Below are 16,521 nucleotides of genomic sequence, written 5' to 3' on the forward strand. Positions count from 1 at the left end.
TTTTTCATTATTTTTTATAAAATGAATGAGAATAAACATTCATAAAATTCTACAGCAAAAAAGTTCAGTTGAAAATAGATACTTATTCATGTGGGTGACATCAGATAATTTAGAGTGAGAGTGAAATACAGAATTCTGGAAAAGCAAGAACAGTATTTTAGTTATATTCAGTTCAGACTAAGGACTATGTTCTTGGGAATGTATGTTATATAAATTATGATACACAAATAGGTATGACAGAAAAGGATGAATTAAGAATATTACATGATTTTGTAGGAATCAGTGAAACAAATGTTTGTTTGGTCCAATCTGAAGTGATCTCTTGTTGATTTATATAGTATCCAACTTATGTAATAGGAGTTGGGCACAAAAGTTATATGCAAAACATCTGACATAAAGATTAAAATACTTTAAATAAAATTATTATTAAAACTCCTACATTTAAATACTGGGAAATATATGTAAAGACAACACATGCAGAATAAATTTGTGCAGCATACACTTAGAACTTATTTATCATGCTCTTTTTTCTTCCTCTTGTCTCAGAAGAAAGGTGTCTTAGCTTTTTTTTTTTTTTTTTCCCACTTTCTTCCTTGGTGTACATCAGATTCACTTTGTTTGCACTCTGTTCTTTATATCTCCAAAATTTATATCCTTAATCAATGAGAAAAAGCTCTTCTTATAATTATACCCGAGGTCATTGTGTCCATGTCCTGGTTCCCCCTTCCAACATTAACGATACCTGTGAATATAGTGAAAGTGAAAGTGTTAGTGCTCCGCTGTGTCTGACTCTTTGCAAACCCATGGACTTGTAGCCCACCAGGCTCCTCTGTCCATGGAATTCTCCAGGCAAGAAAAATGGAGGGTGTAGCCATTCCCTTCTCCAGGGGATCTTCCAGATCCAGGAACTGAACCCGGGTCTCCCACAGGCAGTTTCTTTGTGTGTGTAGGGAACCTCTCTATTATCAAAAAGCATGGTAGTTTCACAAGGCAGCGCTGGCTCTCAATATAGCAATAGTTTTCTTGCTACAATCAGTTTCTGTTTAGTTTGTCTGACTTTATTTCATATTTTCAGTACTTTAACGTTATTTTTATTTTACAGAAAGACAGCACTTCCCTCCTTCTATCAAGAAATTGAACTCCACCAGCATATCAGGACTGCCCAAAACCATCTGGATTTGCCCTTAGTTGTGTTGTAAAGCTTATAAGGATATAAGGACAACTTTTAACATAAATCACCCCAGAAATAATTTCATTAAAAGGTCTGTATATTTTTCTTGGAAAAAATGTAAATATTACTTCAACGATATTTAAAACATAAATGTAATAGTGTAGCAGTGCTAAGAATCCATTTACTATTTATCAGTTTGTAAAATGTTATCTGATGGCATAAGTATCTCTGTATTAGGTTTTAGAGTTTTTCTTTCTATTTCTTTCTATACTTGAGCATATGTCTTTGTATGTACGTTTCTTTTCTCTGCACAGCTCTCTGTGGGTTAACTTTTGAAATATTTATAAGGATATTTATGTCCATCTATTTATATCTGTATCTTTGACCTGCTTGGTCCTGCAGTGGACAGAGCGCTCATTTCTCTCTAACTTTCTATATATTCATCTGTTGGACATTGCTTTGTTACCCTTTATTCATGTCATTATCATTTTTCTTTCTTCCTGTGTATCTTTTTTTGTCTAATTGAAAAATGTTTTGATTTCTACTCTTAAATCAGAGCAAGGATATATTGGTTAATTGTCTTTCTCTTAGAAACAAAGTAATAAACATCCCACCAGTTCTTTACTCCTCTCCTAAAAGACAATGTAAATTTAGTGACCCTTTTCTTTTGTGGCTTTGTTTTTGTTGTTCTTTTAGTTGCTAAGTTGTGTCTGACTCTTTTGTGACCCCATGGACTGTAGCCCACCAGGCTCCTCTGTCCATGGGATTTCCCAGGCAAGAATACTAGAGTGGGTTGCCATTTCCTTCCCCAGGGATCTTCCTGACTCAGGGATTGAACCCACTTCTGCACTGGCAGGAGAATTCTTTATGGAATCTCACTGAACCATCAGTTCAGTTCAGTTCAGTCACTCAGTCGTGTCCGACTCTTCGCGACCCCATGAACCGCAACATGCCAGGCCTCCCTGTCCATCACCAACTCCTGGAGTTCACCCAAACCCCATGTCCATTGAGTCAGTGATACCATCCAGCCATCTCATCCTCTGTAGTCCCCTTCTCCTCCTGCCCTCAATCTTTTCCAGCATCAGAGTCTTTTCAAATGAGTCAGCTTTTTGTATCAGGTGGTCAAAGTATTGGTGTTTCAGCTTCAACAACCATCAGTAGGATTTTTTTTCACAGAGAGAGAAAATAAAGATTTTCTCACATCCATGACCTAGAAACCGTCCTACGAAAACATAACAAGCCAAAACAAAAACACAAATATAGCCTTGGAATTAAACATTTAAAATATTAGCTTAACTGATATGTTAGAAAAAACAAACTAAATATATTTCAGAAAAAATAGTTGTTAATCTGATATAGGTAAATTTCAGATTGTTTTCATTTACATATCTAAGAAGCAACAAATATTTGGCCAATTGTTCCTTCCTTATTTTCTTCTTCTGTTACTGAATGAATGGAGGCAAGAAAGCTATCCTACAGGCTAACAGCCCCTGGAGCATCTTTTAGGTCACAGGTCTGAAAAGTTAGTATTTCTGATCTGTGTTCCTTCCAAAGTACAGGCTGCAACAAAGTTTATTAGACATATTTTTCACAAATAACATTTATAAGACTTGTAACCATTTGAAAGTAGATTTAAAACAAATAATAAAATAGTAGGAAAAAAATACAACTAAAGTTTCATTTATCTTTGAACCTGTAGTACAGAAATGCAAATTTTTGGATTTAGTTTTAAATAGAAGTGGATGATTCGTTTAGGCAGTAAACACCTTGAGAGCAGGGGATTGTGTCTGCCTGGTTACTGCTTATTTTCTGATATGTAACACTTATTATCATCAACTCAGTTGAGTAGGTACTCAATAGTTATTTGTTGAACAAATTCAAACATTTGAAAAGCAATTTTCTTGTTAATCTTCAAGATATCACCTGTAGAAGAATCTTGAAATGGAGTAACAACAGGTCTAATAATTGTGGTCCAAAATAATTGTGGGCAGTATTTAGTTTTCTATTTTGGGACTTTATATATTTTACTACAAAAAATTAGAATGGATAAGAAGAGGCACATGTAACTATCCATAGCATTACCTTTTCTCACAGAATAGTCTCATCATGTCACAATTAACTTCCCACTGGGATATTTCTTTCAAGTGAGTTTTAACCTTACCAGCATTTTGGTGAAGCTGCAATTGAAATTATTTTTAAATTTTCGCTCTATTTTTTCCCCCTCCTTAGTCCTGCCCCTCACTCTTTCTCTTGGAAAACTTTAAACTACTCTTACTATTATCTGACTGGTTAGGGTGCTTTCCTTGTGGATTTTAATGGATAACTCATGGATATACATGAGCTGGTATAGTAAAATTGTATTATTATTCTCAAGTACTTATGTTGTTTTAGTTTTGTATTCTTGAAGCTAGGGCTAAAATAATTTTACCTGTCCATCTGACTCCTTATACTTTGGACATGTCAAGTGAGAAAAATTTTCCTTAGAATAATACATCTTTGAGATGATGATGCAGTATATCAGCTGTAGCCGCTAAAGGAGGAGCCAAGACTTCACCAGGCAGTGAGAGGCCCTCTCAGCAGAACTGAGAGTAAAACACATGGGGGAGAAAACTCTTTTAACAAATTTTGACTTCAGTGTTTCAATAGGAAATAAGGAAGAGGTAATAGGAATTGCATTGAACTTGTAGATCAATTGGAGGGAACGGCCATCTTGAAAATGAACATGGAGCCTTTCAATCCATGAGCATGAAATATGTCTCTATTCATTTTGATCTTTAACTTTCCTATTGATGTTTTGTACTTAGTGTTCAGTTCTTACCCATTTCCTGTCTAATTGATTCCTACATATTTTATTCCTTTTGATGCTATTGCTGATGAAATTGTTTCTTAATTTCATTTCCTGATTATTCATCACTGGAATATAAAAATAAAATTGATTTTTTTACTAATTCTCCATCCTTTGTCCTTTTTAAACTTGTTTATTAGTTTCAAGTAGTTTATTGTGGATTGCTTGAGATTTTCTGTATAAAGACTTAACATGTTTGGCAAATGGAGACAGTTTTCCTTCTCTTGGATTTCTGAATTCTTTGTTTATTTACAGCACTGTCTTGAGTCTGCAGACAATGTTAAAGAAGATTTATTTTTGTGGATTCTTGTTTCTCTGTCACAATAAAGAATTGAATTAATTCTGGAAGGTATTTCATATTCTCAAAATTTGATGTTGGGTTTGGACTCAAAATTCAGTTGTGTAATCACACGACTTATGTTCCATATAAACTTACCATAAACTCTCATTTCCCTGTGAAACATCCCAGTAACTTTTAAAGGGTTTTTTGTCATAATCACTTCTGATTTTTGTTTCCCACTTCCTCCAAATTCTTTTTTTTTCCTAGTATCTTGTAAATTTTACTTTGTGGCTTTTATTGTAGCTGTCCACTCTTCCTTTGACCTAATCAGTATAAAAATGAATCTTGTTAGTCACTCAGTCATGTCCGACTCTTTGCAATCCCGTGGATGGGGGCCCACCAGGCTCCTCTGTCCATGGAATTCTCGAGGCAAGAATACTGGAGTGGGTAGCCATTCCCTTCTCCAGGGAATATTAATGTCCTAACTCATTGCACCTCACAACAATTCTGAAACAATTGCTCTTATTATGACTTGTACATATGAGGAAACCGAGGCACAGAGAACCGAGGTAACTGGCTAGGCAGCAATAATGCTGGGAGAATGTGTCCCCATGGACTGTAGCCTCCCAGGCTCCTCTGTTCTTGGGATTTTCCAGGCAAGAATACTGGAGTGGGTAAAAATGAATCTTCACGTCTATTATATAGAACTTGTATTTCTTCTCAGGGAAAAGGATTATACATGTAATTCTCCAGCAAGAAACAAGCAAAAAACTTAAAATCACATGCTAGAATCTTCGTTGTTAACATCCTTTTGCTCCTTATTATAGGGGACTTCTCATTGACTTTATTAATATATGCAGCCTGGCTACTGTTACCATCTTGATGGTCCTTTTTCCCCATTTCAACTCTAGTATGTTCATCTAACTCATCCTTTAAATTCATACTCATCCATTATACAGATAATTTCAGCCCTACCTGTCCCTTCTTCCAAACTTAGTTCCAACCTAAATTTTCCTGTTAAGTGAACTTCACATTGTTTAATTGAGTGAATGTATGTTTGCTGAGTTTATAATCCTTGAAAAAGACTGTGCTCTGAAATATTTGTCTCTTTGTTAAATTGTCCTAGCATTAGTTGGACTACATGTTCACATGGTGGAATTCCATAGAAATAACTCTGACGAGCTTTGTGTACAGTGTTGATGAGCTTGAGTCAGATCAGTTGTAAAATGGAGGTGACTTCACTGTCGAGTTTAATAAGACCTTGTACTAACTTAATATTTTACTTCTCCTCAAAGTATCTGAGGGCAACTCAAAAGGAAGTTATACTTGAGGGAGACAGTTTTTAAAATTTACTAAAACTTCAATATTAGTGATACATATTTTAGAGAATAAAAATATAATGTGTCACAACATCACTAGAAGAACTTTATCACTTCCTTAGTGTCATTTTCTGAAAATACGTGAAGTTCTATCATCGGTTTGTTTGTAGACAGATCACTTACATACAAAATAACCGTTGATTAAGTTTTTATATTTATATTTTAAGTCTTATCAATGAAAGAAGGTGAATTCAGAAACATATATTTATTAGAACATGACTTCCCTGACTTAATGTGTGAAAAAGTAATATTTAGTGTTTATTGGTTATGCCTTTATGAATTATTTACTTCCAACCACAACCTTTAACAAAACTTTTTGCTGCATGTGAAAATCCTGTCACATAAACTTAGGGAAGTATAGTGATATAACATTTTAAAGAGAAGATTACATAAGAAACTGAAAAATGTTTTCAGCTTGAGAAATGAGCTCAAAGAGGTAAACAATGAAGATTTGGGAAGGTCAAATGCATATTTTTAATTTTCTCTTAGAATTAACCTAAAGATAAAATCTTCTTATGAAAATTTGTATACACAGAGGCTCATCATTATTCATTTCAGAGAGACTAGTTAGTTCCAAAATCATTCTCCTAAATAGTTTTACATATTGTATAATTAATTAAGAAAATTATATACCATACAATCATATTCAGAAAATTCACATTTTCTGGAGATTAAAACATACATGATAGAGTTGATTTATATTTGAGAATACTTATAAATGCTGTTTAAATCAGATGTAATTAGGTGTCCATGACATTTAATTATTCTCAATAATCATCTTTTTTCTCTTTTTTGCATCAAGATGGATTAAAAGAAAAGTAAGAGATGATCTTTTCTTTCTAAATGTTAAGTCTGACAAACTGAAATAAGTAATGAAAATAGTTGTAGTTAATTAAAATGTTATACTTTGGTTCTTTAAATTCTACTCTTAGATATTTATGTCACCCATGTTGTATCCAATTATATAAATTGAGATTAATTTTATTCAGTGAACTATTTTTCTGATCATTCTATAATAATATGCAAACTTGACAGTAGAAAATATCTTTTCTCCACAGTATTGTACCTATGTTAAGTGTCTGGGTGACCAAACATAACTAGTTTGTGTGTGTGTGTGTTAGTTGCTCAGTCATATCCAACCCTTTGTGACCCCATGGACTGTAGCCCGCCAGCCTCCTCTGTCTATGGAACTCTCCAGGCAAGAATTCTGGAGTTGGTTGCCATTTTCTTCTCCAAGGGATCTTCCTGACCCAGGGATCAAACCTGGGTCTTCCACATTGCAGGCGGGTTCTGAGTCACCAGGGAAGCCCCTGAAGTTGTTTAATTCCTACAAAATGTCACCAATCCTAGTACCAGTAGTGGTGCTACTAGTGGGAGGAGCAGCAATGTAACAAGCATTTGTATAACACTTTCAGTTTTTCAGCGTATTGACATATTCCTTATCTAATTGAATATTAAGAACATTATTATCTGTATTTCACAGATGTCTGGAGAGAGTTTGCTTTTCCACCAAGATGACTTGGTAGAACTCCAAGCTTTTGACCTCTAGACTTGGATTCTTTTTGTTATGCTACATGTTGGTATAGGGTGATAGGCAAGATTTAACTATCTTGATTTTACTCATTGAAGAAGCTGCAATCTTGAGAAGTTAAGCAATTATCATTCATTTATTCTACATACGTCCTTGTGGGAAATTTGCTAGTTGTTGCAAAAGAACAAAGAATGCATGTACTAAAGTTTTGTAATAAACACTCCAAATATTTTCACATAACAGACACCTTCTTTTAAGTGAAAATAGTCTTTGTCTCAAAAAAAAAAACCACAAAAGAATTTCTGAGATGTTGTTTTTTAATATTTATGAACAATTCTGAAAATCATGAGTATTTAAAATCTTGCTTATGCTTTTTTGAATTAAGATCAGTGTTTATTTGTTAGGGGCTTCTCTGGTAGCTCAGATAGTAAAGAATCCACCTGCAATGCAGGATATGTGAATGATACCACTCTAATGGCAGAAAGTGAAGAGGAACTAAAGAGCTTCTTGATGAGGGTGAAGGAGGAGAATGAAAAAGCTGGCTTAAAACTAAATGTTAAAAAAACTAAGATCGTGGCATCCAGCCCCATCACTTCATGGCAAATAGAAGGAGACAGGGTGGAAGCAGTGGCAGATTTCCTCTTCTTGGGCTCTGAAATTACTGCAGATGGTGATTGCAGCCATGAAATTAGAAGACAGTTGCTTCTTGACAGGAAGGCTATGACAAATCTAGACACTGTGTTAGAAAGCAAAGCCATGACTTTGCCAACAAAGGTCTGTGTAGTCAAGGTTGTGGTCTTTCTCGTATTCATGTTTGGATGTGAGAACTGGACAATAAAGAAGACAGAACATAGAATTGACAGTTTCTAATTGTGGTGCTGGGGAAGACTCTTGAGAGTCCCTTGGAAAGTAGGGAGATCCAATCAGTCAATCTTAAAGGAAATCAACCCTGAATACTCTTTGGAAGGACTGTTGCTGTAGCTGAAGCTCCAATGCTTTGGCCACCTGATGTGAATAGTTGACTCACTGGGAAAGACCCTAGTGCTGGGAAAGGCTGAGTGCAGAAGGAGAAGAGGGCATCAAGAGGATGAGATGGCTGGATGGCATCACTGATGCAATGGACATGAACTTGGGCAAACTTTAGGAGATGCTGAAGGACAGGGAGGCCTGGCGTGCTGCAGTCCACGGGGTTGCAGAGTTGGACATGACTGGGTAACTGAACAACAACCAGAAAAGTAGTAAAAGTTACCCTAGTAGCCAGAGTTAAAAAAACTTTTTAAGTGTCTATGTTAAGTGTCTCTGTAAGTTCTAGAAAGATTGACTAGTCTATAGCTTTGCTACTTAACATGTGATCCAGGGACAAACAGCATCAAGAGCAGCTAAGAACTAGATAAAAAGGCAAATGCTCTGGTCCTGCTTCAGACTTATTGAATCAGAATCAGTGTTGGAATGTGATCATGAAGTCATTCTTATGCTTCACTTTTCAATGAAGGACAGAGGGACTCAGTTGCTCAGCACTGCACCTTCTAACTAGTATTAACTATTCCCATGAGACGTTTGAGAGGATATTGTATCTACAGAACAAGAACTGCCATATATATGTGTGTGTGTATGTGTGTGTATATATATATATATATGTGTGTGTGTGTGTGTGTGTGTGTATGTGTGTATACACACATATTTGTCTCTTTTGTCAAGACAATGCTCCTAAAAATTATAATGGCAGTTCCCAGAATTATTGGAAGACTAAAAACCTGCTAAAGTTTTCTGTGTTTCCAAAGAAATCTCAAATCTGACTGATAATAGCCTCAGAAGTTCAATGCTTAAGGCAAATTCTATGTCATCAACTCCACCTATAAGGAAAAGTGCTCTTAGGATTCTTGTGTTCCATCTCAGATGTGATCTTACAGATCAGATCCTGGAGGTTAATGAGTAGGAAGTTTCACCTCAAAAATCCGAATTTCAAGTGGGTTCTACTTTTTGCCTAAAATATTCATTCCATCCTATTTCACCCTTCCTAAATGTCTATTGTTGACTATTGTCAAATATTCCCAATATCATTGACGTATCCATCCCTTGTTGTCCAACCAAGTAACACAACTGATTTTATCCTCCACATCAGGGGTTAGAAGTTGAATAGATAATCCTCTTTTGGTAATCCTAGCTCTCTGGACAAAAAATTATATGTAGAAGTGGGCAAGTAATCTGATTCTGGCCAGTAGGATGTGAGATGAAGTTCATTGATGAGCTTCTGGGAAGAATTTAATGATTTTTATGGAAAGAGACATCAAAGGAAAATAGTCTTTTAACTGTCTCTGAATGTTTCCAAGTGTATTTGGGTGAGATGCTAAAAATTATAGTATAAAATCATCCAACTACTAGACTGAGGGTAAACCAACATTGGGAGGGAGGCAAAGTCATATCAGAGAATTACAGAGAAGTTTCAGTGGTTACTTGGAACCACTTGGAATCCACCACCCTATCCACTACCCATATGAAATATTTTCTCATTGCTAACCAGGCAAGTTGGGTTTTCAGTTACTTAGAATCCCTAAAACCATTCTAACTGAACATTCTCAAGGCACATGTGGTACTGTAAAGATAGCCTAAACTTTATTATCACATGGTAGGATTTATAGTAACTTAATGTGGATAGTCTCTTCACCAAATGGCTGAATTAGAAAATCTGGTGTTGTAGGTCCAAATCCACAGGACATCTTGAAACTTATAATTAATGAATGTCTTGAGTCAAGTTTTAGTGTGCAATTATGTATATATCAGGGAAAGTGTGAAAGAGAAAAAAAATGGAAAAAATAGGCGAAAGGAAGGAAATGCAAAATAAGGCAGTCATATTTACTGCAAAATATTCCCTAAAATCTGAATTACTTCATCCAAATTAGCAAGGTGGAACATATTATATTTAAACCTTGTAAACACTTTATGTAATATGCATTACCAGATGCCAGATAGATATTTTGTGAATTTTTAAGTGGTAACATTTGAAAAGATGAAAGGTTAATCAGGTTTTCTGCACTGAAACACTGGATTAAATAAAATTTTAAAAATCAAGACCATTAAGGGAGATTCCAAAATAGGTCTAGTGACATACTACCAAGAAAACTTTAGGATTCAGAGAAGCTGATAGAAATTGAAAAAAAGATATGAATGAGCTTTTTTTTTTTTTTTTTTCTTAAAAAACGTCTTTAATCTAAAAAGCACTTCAGGCCACAGTTCATTGTCAAACTGATGGTTGAATTATATCATGCTAACAGGATGGCTTTCTCATTAAACACAATCCTTTCATGAAATTTAAACAAACTCTAAATTTAATTATAAAATACAAAAGTGTACAAACTCTTAAAGAAAAGAAATTCTACATAAGTTCATAATTAAAATAATTAAAACAACATTGGGTGTTTGAAGCTGATGAGCTATGCTGCGAATGCTATCTGATTATTCGGGAGGAAGGAAAATCCTCACATGTACTGATAGCATGTGGAATTTTGGTGGGTCAGTTAGTTTTCTGGATAGGTACCTGTTGCATTGCAACAACAACAAAAAAGAAAAATCACTAGACTTCATGGTATACTATTGTTATACTGGAAAGATTAACTTCGTAAAATGGTCAGTACTTCAAATTTGAGGACAAATCTGTTTGTAATTGTGTGTGTGTGTGTTTCCAGCATTTTTAACAGAAAAGTGTGAGTAACACTGTCTTCCAGTCAAAATTCTTAGTGTTCATGATCAGGAAAAATTTAATCTGGGTTGGAGTGAAGTCCCATATACTTGAAAGTAAAATTTGAGCTAGTCTTTATTTACTTGAAATCTTGAAATTTAATTCACTAAATGTACTATTCATTAGAGCAAAAAAAAAATGCAGTGCCTTTTCATTTTCAGGCCCTAACCTATCCTTTTTCAAAATTTCAAGTAAATGCCATGTTTAGTTATTTTTATACACATTTCATTTTCCATTTTTCTGTTTGGTATCTAAGTAATCTAATGCTAATGGTACTGGAGTCTCCCCCTGCTATCTATCTCTCTTCCAAGATCACAGCCTGCTTTGAGGAAACTTAGGAATTAATCTTATTGGAGGGCCATTAACAGAGAACAAATTCAAATCCCATTAATGGTCTTGCTCAATTAGTGGCATATGTTTCAGAATTCATGGCATACTGCTCTCAGTTAAATGGAAGAAACTATATTTCAAGTTCGACTGGAGTTTAGCAGGAACTAGAAAATTGTGCAATGCCTTCATGATTATGGGCCAAAAATGGACACTTTAATCATAAAATCATAGTATTATTACAAAGCTATTGTTAAACACTTTCAATCCAATCTCATAATATATACATGCTATATATTATATTAGATAAAATGAGTGAATTAGCAATTTTTATAACTCAAAATAATTTCCTAATATCAGAAATATGAAAATATTTCAAGAATTTTGGCATAAAAACAAAATCAAGTCCAATCACTGTTATCAAGGACTGCTTTGTTATTCATCTACCTCAGATTAGTCTTAAAAATGGGCTATCACTATTACTTCTTTAATAATATAAATCTCAGTAATGTTTTAACACTTACTGAATCCTTTCTATTTTCTATGTCCTGAGATAAATATGTTCTTCCATTTCACTACTCCTGCAAACAACACCGAGTTTCCTATTAATCCTTCCTAGATTACAAAGGTGGAATCTGGAAAAACAATTACAAATGCTAAGAAAATTGTTCAAAACACACAGTAAACTGTAGAAACTCAAACCCAGATGCGACTCATTTCCTAATCCATGTTCTTATTAATTCTGACCTAGTATTTTTCTCTACTTCACAGCTAGATGTTTGCAACAACTTTCTAAAATGAATTCTACTGAAAATCTACAAACTGCTATCAGATTATCCCAAAAGTGTGTTTGTTGTCAACTTCACTGTTTTACTAGCTTCCCACTGGCTAATGGCTAACATAAACTGATCATGTACATTCACATTCCTCTCTCTATTGTGCTGGGTTCCCTAAGTGGCTCGGGGATAAAGAATCTGGCTGCCAGTGCAGGAGACATTGGAGACTTGGGTTAGATCCCTGGGTAAGGAAGATCCCCTGGAGTAGGAAATGGCAGCCCACCCCAGTATTTTGCTGGGAAAATCCCATAGACAGAGGAGCCTGGCGGGCTATAGTTCGTAGGATCGAAAGAGTTGGACACGACTCAGTGGCTAAGTGCACACACAGACACACACACTGTTGCTCCAAATTCCTGTCTCACCATTCCCGCAGTATCAACTCTTCTTCAAATTCCCTGGATATGATCATAATTTTCTCTCTTTTCTGCTTCACTCTCCAGCATTCTGGTTTTGAAATTGGGTCTCGTTAAAGAACTTTCCCCAAGATAGCATCTTCAAATTCCCTGGATATGATCATAATTTTCACTCTTTTCTGCTTCACTCTCCAGCATTCTGGTTTTGAAATTGGGTCTCGTTAAAGAACTTTCCCCAAGATAGCATCTTTCTCATGAAATCTCTTTTAATGTCTTTCTACCTTATATCTTTTGACCTCCTCCGACTTCTACAACTCACATGTCCCACACCTCTTTGCCATTTACTGCCTTGTTGATACCAACATTACTGCATATGAGTTGTTTGAATAATGTGATGTCTTACTGATAGGTTGAATACATGATGTGCTGCATGCTTTGTTGACAAAAAAGATTGCATAGCTTGAGAGTTATGAGTTCAGTTTTATTTTGGGCAAAATGAGGACTATAGTCTGGGAAATAGCGTCTCAGATAGGTCTGAGGAAATGCTCTGAAGAGCTGGGGGTGGGGGGCATGGTCAGGATACATGTGATTTTGGTGAAGGGGGATGCACACAGTCAAAGACACATTTTGGCAGAGACTTGCTGCTAGTCCTGAGAAGGTTGCTGCTAGTCATGAGGAGCAGTTGTCTCCACTAATGATTTTAGTGTTTTTCTAGATATGAGAAGATGCAAGAATTTGGGCTCATAAAATCTTCTGAAAACATCTATGTGAAGGCATGTTCTCCCAGGTTTTCCCAGAACACACAGTGCCTCATTCCTGATCTCCACCATGAACTCCTTTCAGGCTGTGCTGTAGGTCAGCAGCAGCAGCAGCAGCAGCAATGATTTCATCTTTGTAGAAGTAGATGGCAAGTGACAAATTTTCTTTGGCACAGTCTGTGCTGCTTTCTTTTTTATAGAACTTATTTTGAGGTCTGTATAAAGAAATGCTGAGTCTAATAGAAGGAAACAAATAACCTGATAAGAGAGAGTCCTATATAATAGTTACTACATTTTTTTTGTAGGTTGCTTTGATTTTAGTTGCTTTTAAAAATCAGGGAAGGGTTGGCACTGTCAATATATATAGAGACGAGGATTCAGTGCTTTAAAAAATTTGTTTTGCGAGAGATACCCAGCCTCCAGTTTAGACTTGAGTAGTTTATTAACTAGGGTGACCTTATGATTTATTCTTTGTTTGTTTTTGTTTTAAATGTATTTTTAATTGGCTTACAATATTGTGTTTGTTTCTGCCATACATGAACATGAACCAGCCATCGGTATACATCGTATGTGCTCTTCCTCCCGAACCTCGCTCCCACCTCCCACACCGTCCCCTCCCCCCGAAGTTGTCACAGAGCCCTGGTTGGAGTTCCCTGATCAGCCAATTCCCCACTGGCTATCTGTTTTACATATGGTAGTGTATATGTTTCCATGTTACTCTCTCCCTTCATCCCACCCTCTCCTCCTCCACTCCTCTTGTCCATAAGTCTGTTCTCTGTGTCTGTATCTCTGTTGTTGCCCTGAAAATAAGTTCATCTGTACCATCTTTCTAGATTCCATATGTATGTGTTAATATATGATATTTGTTTTTCTCTTTCTGACTTATTTCATTCTGTATAATAAGTTTTAGGTTCATCCTCCTCATTAGAACTGACTCAAATATATTCCTTTTCATGGCTAAATAATATTCCATTGTATATATATGTATACCACAGCTTCTTTAGACCTTATGATTTACTTTTTAAACTGGGACAGTTTTGAGAGATTACAGGGAATAATTCCATCAGGACAGTCTTGGGATATGCTGATTCCATTAAGCAACTCAGATAGCTCTGAGGAACTGCTCTGAAGAGCCTGGGGTGAGGGGAGTGAGGACACATGTGATTTTGGTGAAGGGGCATACGTGCAGTCAAGCACACATTTTGGCAGAGGCTTGCTGCTAGTCATGATATGGATGATCATAGATGAGTTTTTTAATCTCTGTGGGACTTAGTTTCCTCATCCATAGATGGTAAGATTGAGCTAAATATTTGTGATTTCTTGCAACTCTAAAATTTATGAAATTACAAGGGTATCACAAATTCATTTTAGTTCTTTGTTAATACTTTACTGTCTATTTCATATTTTGGACTTTGAATTCAGGAATATGTGAATGCAGGAAATGATAGTGGCAAAGAACTCTTTCAAAAAATGATGAAATTTAGAAAAGTCTTAGTTGGAGTTAAGGATTTTAATATCCTATTTAGATTAACTGGGAAAGAGTTCAATAGTAGTAAAAACGGCGTAGTTAGTAACACACAATACCCTGTTAGCGATGAATACAGATAGTGAAAGTAAAACAGATATTGAATATAGTCTTCAGGTTTCAAAGAGGAGTTGTGTGGGAGAGGCTTTGGAAATGTCTACATGAGTTCTGGTAGATAAGAAATGAAAACTGCTCCAGAGAATATGCTTATGAAAGCGGGTATGAGAAAAGGGTATATGACTGTTTGGGGAAGGGTAAATTGTATTAAATGTTTTAAGTCTTTTTGGATAATGATCTCTAAGGCTGCTAGAAATCTATTTCCTTAATATTTTTCATCCAAATTAAATATTAATATTTAGTTTTAATTTTTTTTGTTTCTATTAGAAACAAAAAAGTATATCATTTTCTCTTCTCCCTCCCCCCATGCTCTGCCCCTTAAAGTGGCTTTTGAGATGTGTGGTCTGTTTTGATACTGAATACTCTTAATGTCCTTAAGTTGTCTGCATTTCTGAAGTCACCTAGAGATTATCTCAGCATCTTTATGTAGCATATTTATGCAGTCATCCTGTTACCTCATCCCAAATGCCAGGAAATAGCCTGACCAGATGCAGATAAAAATATTACACTCTGTTTTAATGCCATTATTTGAATTTCAAAAAAGACGAAATGTTCCTTAATTGTAGAGTCAGTTGTTATTTGCAGGTGCAAAAGGGAACTCTGGCTGCCTCATTTAATAATCTGTTCCAAGAGTTCAAAGGTGAATTAAAAGGATAGTGAAATTTAATAAATTCCCGATTTAACTAGGTGTTGCCTAGAGAAGTTTATGAGTCCTTCAGGAAAAGAACAGTGCATTATATAGCAAAAGGAACTTCTATTAGCTAATCACACGACATCAGAAAAGTGTAAACCTGTTTTTTTTTTTTTTTAAAGATATATACCCCAGCTTAGTTTTATATCTCTGGCCAAGAAAATGATTAAAGTTTGTTGTTATTCATGACCTAGGTTTGAAAGATATAAGGGTGTCTGAAATTTGCCTACTTCACATTTCTATTCAAATAATTTAACTTCTGCAGAGAGGGATATTTTATTACTGTGGGAAGAAAAATAAAGAAACACAAGGATTAAATGGAATGTTTCTTGGTTTCCTACATTAACTGATTTTGAGGCTATTTCTTCCTTCAGCTGTTGTATGAAGAAAAAAAGCAATAGAAAACTGCATTTTCATAATTGATTATATATGCTGGGATATAAAGGGTAGAGTTTTTCTTGGGGGGGTCAGATTCTTCAGTTTCAATATCCTGATATTTTGCTGAACATTCCTCTACATTTTAAAAATCTGAGTGTATTGGAATATAATCTTTTAGATGGAGAACACCATTTTTCTCTTTAGTTAAATAGAACTGCCTTAAACTTATTGTGAAATTATCTTGCTACATCTAGATACAATAGTTCTGATTTGAATGTAAGGTCTTCCTTTTTCATTCATTGTGAACCAATTCTCTACACCTGGACTTTATTTCTATCCAAATCCATGCTTCAGGTGCAACAATTAGAATGAAATACCAGCGTGTGGCTCTGTTTTTACAGGAGTTTTCTGCATCCAAAGTTTAGCACTTTGTTATCATCTTAATAAAATGTAGTAGAAATCTCAGTTAAAAAAAAAATACCGTCTTGCTTAAAACAGAAACAAAGCTAAGGCAAGTTAAAAAAATGTATAGTAATTTGTGAGACTTTAATAATTATCAGTTCTTGAGAAAATCTAAAAATTAAATAGCTATGC

General features: G+C 35.2%; 1 protein-coding gene across 1 annotated transcript in view; it reads left to right on the forward strand.

Annotated features, from left to right (window-relative positions):
• Positions 1 to 1,132: 1,132 nt before the first annotated feature.
• LOC122687457 (casein kinase 2 subunit alpha' interacting protein) overlaps positions 1,133 to 16,521 on the forward strand; it is a 36,922-nt gene continuing 21,533 nt past the window's right edge. Inside the window, exon 1 of the mRNA XM_043892984.1 lies at positions 1,133 to 1,262. The gene's annotated coding sequence lies outside the window, so the exon portion shown is untranslated. The remainder of the gene's footprint in view (positions 1,263 to 16,521) is intronic.

This window comes from Cervus elaphus, chromosome 31 (genome assembly GCF_910594005.1).
Source record: "Cervus elaphus chromosome 31, mCerEla1.1, whole genome shotgun sequence".
Classification (NCBI taxonomy): domain Eukaryota; kingdom Metazoa; phylum Chordata; class Mammalia; order Artiodactyla; family Cervidae; genus Cervus; species Cervus elaphus.